Source organism: Anoplophora glabripennis, unplaced genomic scaffold (assembly GCF_000390285.2).
Source record: "Anoplophora glabripennis isolate ALB-LARVAE unplaced genomic scaffold, Agla_2.0 scaffold6, whole genome shotgun sequence".
NCBI lineage: Eukaryota > Metazoa > Arthropoda > Insecta > Coleoptera > Cerambycidae > Anoplophora > Anoplophora glabripennis.
Window position 1 is genome coordinate 1,342,177 of NW_019416749.1, and position 10,200 is coordinate 1,352,376.

A 10,200-nucleotide genomic window follows, 5' to 3' on the forward strand; every position below is an offset into this window, starting at 1 on the left:
TGTGTCTTTAAATATATAGTCCACTGAAATGAAGGCTGAACCTCCATTTTTTCCTCTGTCGATCAAACCTGGGCGCAAATATGTCCNGCAGACGTAAAAAAGAAAGGTATCGACGCGACACCAACTACTGCAAGGTTCCGTAAATAACTGAACGCAAGTCAGCTGTGAAGGTCACCTACCCTCGCGCCGGCTCTGTTAGACTCTGTACATGCACTAAGCTTACTGATAGATACAGTTCGTACCATAATCTGTAAAATAAAGATATACAGGATGCTTCTTTTTTAATTTTAATTGGTGCATTGACGCATTCTAACAGCGCACGAGAGATGACTCTATAGGGCAAAAGTACGTGTAAAGCCCTGGTTACGCATATTAGAATTTGAGATTGAGATCCATGACATACTTTCCCAGAGCATATAACAGATTCAACTCTGGTCGCTCGACACAGATACCCGCCTCTGTGCCTCAAGCTTCGACCCGTCAGTGAACTAGACGAGACTTGAGCATCAATCAGACTTCTCTATCCTGTATCTGCACGTTGAAATTTTTATGAAAAATGTATGTAGGAAGTATATTATCGCTAGCGCTTAAGAATCTCTCTCTTCTTCCTCTACTAATTCTTTGAGGTCAACCGTGTATCTCCTATCTTGATCTTTAACCCCTTTACAATATTTTAAGGAGATATAAGGCCTCTCTTGCTTCTCCATTCACCAACAAGGTGTGGCTCAGAAGTAATAGAGGGTCTCTCTGGGACCTATGTGTTGTGCTGACCAATCACTGTAGTTTATCAATCTCAGTTTGAATGTAACCTGGAATAGCAGGTCAACATGCAATAGATTCTTCTCTAGGATTAAGCTCCAACAACTTTCCAAAAAGTTTTCTGTAAATCCAAAAGAATATTATGGTTTTTTGTACTTATCGACATGGGGTACTCGGGTTAAATTGTTGTCTTGAGTTTTACGTCTTACTACTGAATGGTTTTATTGAAGATAATAACTTCATTTAAGCAGATTATCTTCCTTTTTCTGGTGAAAGGAAATAGGTTATGCTGCGATTTTTTTTAATTATACAACGTCTATGGATGAGTCTTCTGGTTGTTCTATCGTGGCTTATAAACCTAGTCGTAATTAATGGGCTCATTCAGCAAATTTTTTTATTTGCTTAACGGAAAGATATTGCAATTTTAAGATTCTCGTAAACGTAACCTTTGCATTTTCACTCCTCTCATGTCAGCACAGATAAAGTCGTGGTTTTTATTTAAAAAACACATAACCATTAACAAACCTACTTCTGACAAAGAATCTGCTTTTACGAAATTTGCTTGCATTTTTTAAATTTAATATGCACAAACGCTAAAACATTCTGTAGCTGCAGAAATTCATCTGGAGGTAGCACCAAGCCGTCTGACCGTCCCATGCGGTGACGTCACTGCATTGCCACGGCTGAGACAAATATTCGCATTTTAAAAATCATATAGTTTGAAAACCGCTCAACGGATTGAGTTGAAATTTTAAGGATCGCCTAATCATGAGCAATACAATACATCATAAGAATGTTTTTGAAAATTTGATGAATGTCCCCATTACCTCTCCTCATACAACTATGGTCCTCTGTAATGCTTTCAAACGTTTCGCTGTCCTTCATTGTTGGTATCTTCAGTGAAGACTCAGTGGTAAGTTATACAAATCATGTTATATCTCAAATGGTTACTGTTAATCTGAACTATTACTAGAAATTTCAGATGTAATTGCTGGTAAGGACATTAGTCCGCAAAGTAGTTGTCTCTTAGAATAATCATTAATAACGATACGTTTTACGCTGAGCTAGAGTAATTTTTGATTTCATACGTTGTGTTAGTTACATTTTTGAGGACACCTTTAGAGGAATTTTTATTAAAATATGAGACAGCTATAACATACGAAACTTCTATAGTGTTTTTTTTCTTAGAAATATACCAAAGGAACAAATTCTGTATTTCCACCTGCGCTTAATTCCTCGCTAGAATATAAGGCGACAGACTGCATGATATTTCCAAATTACGGCATATGCATGTAATTTTCTTTGGTTTTTCCTGTGCCAGGCGTATTTAACCTAATTACGCTGCTTCATCAAAGGTTGACGAATGAATAACGCATAAATTTTGGGGTTCGCCTAGCAATCATTATTCAATTTACCCAAATCTCTCCATTTGCCTCCCTCAAATGGAAAACTTTCGGGCTTTCAGATTTCATTCCACGCGAGGTAAAAATAAATAAATTAGGTAATTGCGTGGACAATAATGAGGCCCTGTTGATATGCAATATGATGTGTAATAAATACGAAGCGCCCAACCAAGGTTCATTCACCCAATGCTTTCTTACCATTAAAAATAACAATAAGCGACTTACACAAATATGTATCAAGTTTGACAGGCAGTGCATCCGCCAAATACATTTTTATTCATACAAAAGTGTTTAGCTGCTTGATCTTATCTTTGATATTTTCAATGCGACGCCCTGTATATCTTTACCCTAGGACTAGATCTATAGCTGTCCAAGCTTCATCCAAATAACAATAATAATAACTTGGAAGGGCCATCCTGTACAACCTGCTGCAAATAAAGTATAATAAAGTTATAGTGTGATCAGAATTATAGGCAAACAAATGGAAAAACGAACAAAGCGTGCCGCAGACAAGTTATTATTACTCTGCACGTTTTGTTGTGTTGTGTAGATTCCTGTAAATTGTACAGACATTGTGCAACTTCAACTAAATGTACATTTTATATCACTTTAACGAGGTTCTATTTCAACTACAAGCAGATTACTGCTTACTTGTATATTACATCTCAAGGAAAACTTTCCCAAACTATTACGATTAGTGCGATGAAATCGGGTGTAGTCGCTCAGAGTGAAGGGAAAATAATGATTACGGGAAGAGACTACTCACAGGAAATGATCCTCTGTCAATACCAGTCGCTAGCCAATTGACAATCTGATTTGTGCCAAGCTGCGAGCCACTTAAAGACTGCAAACATTGAAGTCAAAGTTAATTACAGAGTATATGAAACACAAAAAGGTAATTTAGGAGTGCCAACAAAGAAATACCTTTTAATAATGCAATAATAAATTACAAACGTTGATCGCTAACTGAACACTTAACACTTTTCTTTTCGCCCCATATTTGTTTAAAACCAAATGATATTTGATAAAATACTGTCCATTTTTAATATACAGGGCATCCCGAAATTAATGGGACACAGAGCAAGGGTAAATTCCTAACATCAAAATAATGCGACTAAGCCAAACTTACCTTGGTCCATATGTGGCTAATAAAAAAGTTACAGGGAGTTAAAGTTGAAATTTTAAATTCGAAATTCTTAAAATTCTTAGAAAGTTTTCAAAAGATCCTTTTGAAAATTTGGATTAAGGAGTTTTCTGGGACGAGAAAAACGAATTAAAAAAATTAAATGTGAGACATCTTCATAGATATTAGAATTATTCGAAATAATATTCAAAACGACAGAATAATGATGAATTTGCTGAGATTCTAAATTAGAAATGCTTTTTATTTAGACTGAGATTCCGTCAAATCTTAATGACCTATTGCCTATTTCCTTACTCAACACTTATTCCCGATGATTTTGCTTTTATAAGTTCTACTACCACCAATGGTCAATGATGCTAGTTTCGGGTGCATGCGTTAATGCAAATACCTAATTTTGACATTACATTATTGGATTTGCTTATGTCCACTTTATGTCTATTGGAATTATACGGGGTGATTCACAAATGGTGACCAAAAATGAAACCTCGTATTCTTTGGTGAAGTTTAAGAGTCTTTCTTATAAAGTTTTTATCCATGACGCTTCGTTAAAAAGATACAAGGTGTTAAACTTCAAAAAATATTTTTAATTTTTTTAAATAATTTAAAAACTAGTAAGTGAAATAATTTGAAATTGAACAAACGTTTTTATGTAAACATTGTCCCAAATCTGAGCCCTTTTTCTAAAATTTAGATGTTTCAGTGGCGGAGATACAGGGTATCGGTGGCTTATTTTTTAAAATAAAATAGTACGCCACTGCTTTACGGTAACAACCATGATATTTTCGGATTTAACACTCTGTATCTTTTTAACGAAGCGTCCTAGATAAAAACTTTATCGGAAAGACTTCCTTAAAATTCACCAAAGAATACGATGTTTCATTTTTGGTCACCATTTGTGAATCACCCTGTAGAGGTAATATATTTACGTTTCAGCTTCAAACAAAACCTGTCTAAGGTACCAACTATCTCCTACCCCCTTTTCTCGCACAAAACAATCATTAAATAATGATTCAATAAATTTTAAACATTTTGGACAAAGGAAAAATGAGAAACGACTTAATTAATATGTCCCCGTTAAATGTACTCGAAGATATCAATATTTCCGGTGCTAACTCTAACGATTAAGTTTTAGCGCCCCCATTCATTCGAAACTCAGAGCTATCTCGTCTAACCCTGGTTAGGTAGAAACCACGCGAGCAACCGCATTAGGGTAACTAAATTACCATTATCTGAAGGATCCTAGGTAAGTTTCATATAACCTTTCTGTATAAATTCCAGAGTTTTGGCAGCATTACTACATGATATTACAGGGTGGCATAACATCAAACACAAACTTACAACATAACCTTAAATATTTTGTCAAATTTAAGGCCACCATATTATATTCACACCATGATTCCAATAAATTTCTTAAATTAATTTTTGATGTGCTTTAACCAGCCAAAAATAATTTTTCTCCCTTAAAACTAATTACTATTTTTTTAACTAAATCACTAAACCATCTCCGTCCTCCATTGTTCCCTGCGGTTATCCACGGCATTGATCACATCGCCAACTATTCTTACATAAATAAACGCAAAATAAACTCCCTCCCCAACTTTACCTAATATTTCACAATACTAATTTAAATTCCAATCTGTTTCACCATTCAACCGCCCCTTTGTCTTTCAGATTTAGAGCGGAGATACTTGAAATATCCAATCGCTATTTCAGAATTAACGATTTAGTTTAATAGTGATATGTGGTATGTTTGTTTAATAACTTCAAATATAGTTTATCGATCTACACTTTTAATTCGACAACATGATGATTTTTACATTCATTTGATGACTTCAGGAAGTTGTTCCTTGAATCATATTAAACCAAATAAACTTAATGAACTAACTGACTGATTTTCGAGATACAGGATATTTAAATTAAAACAAAATCGCATTTGCTCAAATATGTCTGAGAGTTGTTTGATTTAGATTAATGCTATGGATGTTTTAGATTTAACTAATTAAAGATAAACATTCGCTGAATCCATTTCAATGATAATCAATGACGGATAGAATTTCGAAGTTACTAAATATTACGAAAATATTGAATTTATTTTAATTCAAAATTCATAATAATTTTAACATAAAAGTAACCAGTCAATGAGTTACTTGAATCATATGTTTATTTAAAAACATCTTTCATAATTAAAAATAATTTCAAAATGGCCGTTTGCGTATGAGCATTTTTTCTGTACATATGGAAAGTTTTCACATCAAAACTCTCTCGATAACTTCATGGCCATTTGTGTAAAATTGTAAAAGGCACAATACCAGGGTATCCCATCAAAAAATGTAATATAAAATTTAAGCAAGAAAATTCTATAAAATTGATTTAGATATATCAACAAAGAGAGCATTGACATAGAAGGCATTGAGTAAGAGATAATTTCGTCAGCTCCAATGCAGATGTATTAAATTCCCTTCAAAGCAGCTTAAACCTTAAACAAGATTAATAAAATCTAAATTCAATGACATTTTTTGTATCGAGGAATCAAATTTTTATACATTCCCCATCAAATTTTGAGATTCAATGTAGATAACGACATGTAAGTAAGTATACAGATTGTATTTGAGTATATTTTTACTCAATATTGAGCATTTTGAATATTTAACTCGTTTCTGATAATATTTGAACCAAAACTGAGGTTTCATTCAAATACAGGCAGATACACGTTACATAAATTTTACAGAAAAACGCGTATTTGGTGCACTTGTAGCTAAATCGGAATAAATGTCCTCATTATTGAGTGATCCCTGCCTATTCTATAGTTGTTGTACGTTGCCTTTGTCTATCCCCATCATCTTCTCATTACAGCCATTCCTACATACAGGGTGGGCCATTAGTGTGAGAAAGTACTTATTACTCAGAAATAATACAGAAAAAAAGTTTATATAAAAGTTATACAGAATCAAGAAACCTAAACTACAAAATTAATTTGATACATACAGGGTGATGAGTAAAAACGGGACGCGCCAAATATTACATTTTTTAAATGGAACACCCTGTATATTTTTAAACACATGGATTTCCGAGAAAGTTCTATGTACGGCAATGTCAACAGTTTATCATTTTAGTGCGGGGTTGCCAAGTTATGTAGAAAATTCTTCGAATTTTGGAAAAGAACACGACCTCTAAGAAGTTGTATTAACTTTCAACCACTAACACAAAAATATTTGATAGAGTTATAGGCAAATGTTAGGCGAAGACTCCTATAGCTAATATCGATATTTTATACAGGGCATTTTTATAATACGATCATTTTTACAAAGTTTAAACTTGATTTTCTAAAATTTTTCAAATGGAATATCCTGTATTTCATTATTCTATTTTATTCACATATCGGTCCACTTCAACATTTATTAAGCATGTTCTATATCTAAAATTGTTAGTTTTTAAGATATAGCAACATTTCTGAAAAAACTTAATTTTTATTATTTTATAGAATACCTAAAATAAATATTAACTAAAAATTAACTCAAAATGAAATGATAAATTATGAACTGACAAGTTGATACAAAGTAACAGTTTTTTCCAAAGCCATTTCGTGCCACCGAAAATAATAATAATTAGGTTTTTCCAGAAATGTTGCTATATAAAACCTAACAACTTCAGGTGTAGAACATACATAATAAAAGTTGAAGTGGACTGATATGTGAATAAAATAGAACAATAAAATACAGTGTGTCCCATTTGAAAAATTTTAGAAAATCTAGTTTAAACTTTCCAAAGAATTTTCTGCATAACTTGGCAACCCCGCACTAAAATGTTAAACTGTTTATATTGCCACATATAGAACTTTCTCCATATGTTCTTCCATATGTTTAAAAATATACAGGGTGTTTCATTTAAAAATTGTAATATTTGGCGTGTCCCGTTTTTACTCATCGCCCTGTGTGTTTCAAATTAATTTCGTCCTTTAGGTTTTTGATTCTGTACAACTTTTATATTGTATTTTTTTCTGTATTATGAATAACAAGGGAATTATTTTACTTTCTCACACTAATGGCCCACCCTGTACATTCTATAACTAAAATTCACAAATATTTATGTCACCATTTTCTCGAAACGTAGGAAAGTAAATTACTTTTATAGTGTACTGACATTATAAATAATAATCACTTGAATAAACTATCATCGCCATCTTTAACGAGCTTCTACAATTTAGCTTATAAATTCATAATGAAATAATGTAGCGTGATCTTATACTTGTAAAATAATTTTAGCTCAGACGTTTGTTCAGTTAGTTTCTTCGTAGTTACGACTATAACCCTTTTAATTTAACTAAATTTAATAGTTCTTAGAAGAATTATGTCTAAATCATTAATGCTGATGGATTCTATAGCTATAACTTGCACAGTTCATAAGGGTCTGGAATAAAATTAACTTAATTTCAGGAGTTATTAAAGTAAAATGACTTTCCATTATAATAGTTCTGAAAATAGTTAAGTTTCCTGCATCTGTAATTCATGGAGAAATTTTCTTAATGCTGAAGGGAATTATTCTCTTTTATAGAAAGACATTTATTTTTATTTACGAGTCGCTGTAACATAGTATAAATAATTATAAACGGACTCTTAACAGCTCAATAAACTTGAAAAAGCGCCTATAGTACCAACTAGGTATGACGTAATATTATTTAGAAAAATTTTAGAATCGCCGCCTTATAAATTTATTATTATTATTAGTATTTATTAGCCTGTGTTGCTTGGATCTGATTCCTAAAACCGAATGAAACAGTAGTAATCCATATTATGCTAGTAAGCGGCAATATACGGCAAGCATTAGGGTGCTGCTAGATACGTATCGAATAAATTGATCGATGCGAAGCTTCAGATGCATAATGCTTGTATAATGAGCTTGTATAATGAGGCGGGAAAAAATAATGTATTAAAAACTTAGATAGGCGCCTCTGACCTCTGTAAATATTGAACTGTTATTTTCATTTTTAAAATGATTATTTACGTATACCGATCTCCGGAGATGATGAATCACAGAACACTTAGGACAACTATTCTCTAGAATCGCTTTGCTTATGAGTAAGAAATTATTATTTTGTTAACTTTTGCTGGTGATATTATTACGTAATATATTTTATGGTAAGTTAAGCAATAGCTTTTTTATTTTCAGTCCCTTGGTGGAATATCGCTATCAAGTTAAGAATGAATCGCGTGATCAATTAATAAAAACTTTTTATTTAGGTCGCCTCCTTTCAAAGAAACCAATACCTCGTCCAATATTTTCCACTTTAAAGTGGACTTAAATTGCTCTCTCTTATTACCTATAACTAAGAGTCAGTTTCATTTATGCGCCTCGCCTTTAGAGTTAACTCCGTTAAATCGGAAAATTGACTCCAAGGGACGTTGGCGCTGTGGGGAAGGCGATAAAGAACAGAACAAGGATGCGGAAATGGCACCGGCGACATCTTTGAGACATGTTTTTTAATAATAAAGGAGCTTTCATGTAGCCTCCAAAGTGCATCGGTGGAAGACTGGATCGATTATTGCACTCAGGTAGGTCTTGGACTTTTTTGTCGATTGAATTCTGTTGTTTACGTTCAATGGTAAAAATACGTACACCGGCTTTCAAAAATATAAGCACATACATATATTGAAATATATATCGTACGCTTTTTTAACTGATTGAATGATAAGTCGTACGCTTCAACGAGTCATACTTCATCGAGTCAAAAATGAAGAAGGATTTTCCTCGTCCCATTTAAATAAACTAAAGAATGGCGTTAATGTTTTAAAATTACTGCACACCGACAATCAATATGACAATTTTCAACGCCTACTTTAAGGGCAAGAGAAAATAGAATGGGATACTTTTTAATTAATATGATAGACATTTTTGTCTATATATATGTCGATATATCTATATGCACATGATACTCCGATTCACAAAAATAACATCCTTATAGAGATAAATGTAATTTAATGTTAAAATAAAAAAACATATTATTATACGTCGCATGATGTCTAGTGACATACTAACAATGTATTTCTGCTTTCACATTAAATCCTACATTATTAATTCAATAAAAATATATTTATCTAATTTTTTGTTGATTTCTAAATATTATATTTCATATTTTTCCAGTACATTTTTCTCAAAAATGAAGTTTTCGTATACAGCTTCTTCTTCTTCTTTTTCTTCTTCCTTTCTTAGTGGTTGGTCCTGATAAGTCCCATTTCCTTATTTCACATATATGCGCATATACATACATATATATATATATATATGTCGGAGTCGTAGACCTAAGTTGGGCAGTAGCATCACCGTTCGTTTCACTCATCATCACAAAATAATAAGGAACACCGTATGTACTCGAGATGTTTATGATAACAACCAGAGGCTCGATAACGAATCCGCGGTCGACAGAATAGCAGTGTACTTCCGTCTTCAAATGCCCAAGTGGAACTGCTCTCAGTATCTCCCCGGATACTTCCCTTCACTCGTCAGGTCAAAATTATTCTTAAAGGAACCAATCAAATTCTTTATCTCCTAGGGATTCCCTTATAAAGTAATTATAAGGTGAATGCCATATATTCCTTGACCGCGGCTACGTTGAGTGACCCTTAGATCTCCCCGAACCCAAGCTTGCCATCATAAAACTGGCGAAAAAAATAAACAGCTTAAGTAGTAAATAACTATTTTTATTTATCTAGGTACAAGCTATAAAAGGTCTATAGTAAAGTATTTGAAATTCCCAGAGTCTGAAGGACTCGGTCCGTGAGAAAGACATCTCCGACACGACCATCCTGACAATCACACGTCCTCGGGTGCATCTATAAACATTTATTTTCATGTCATATAAATCAACAGCTTATTTGCATTTCATTTGGTTCAGAAGTC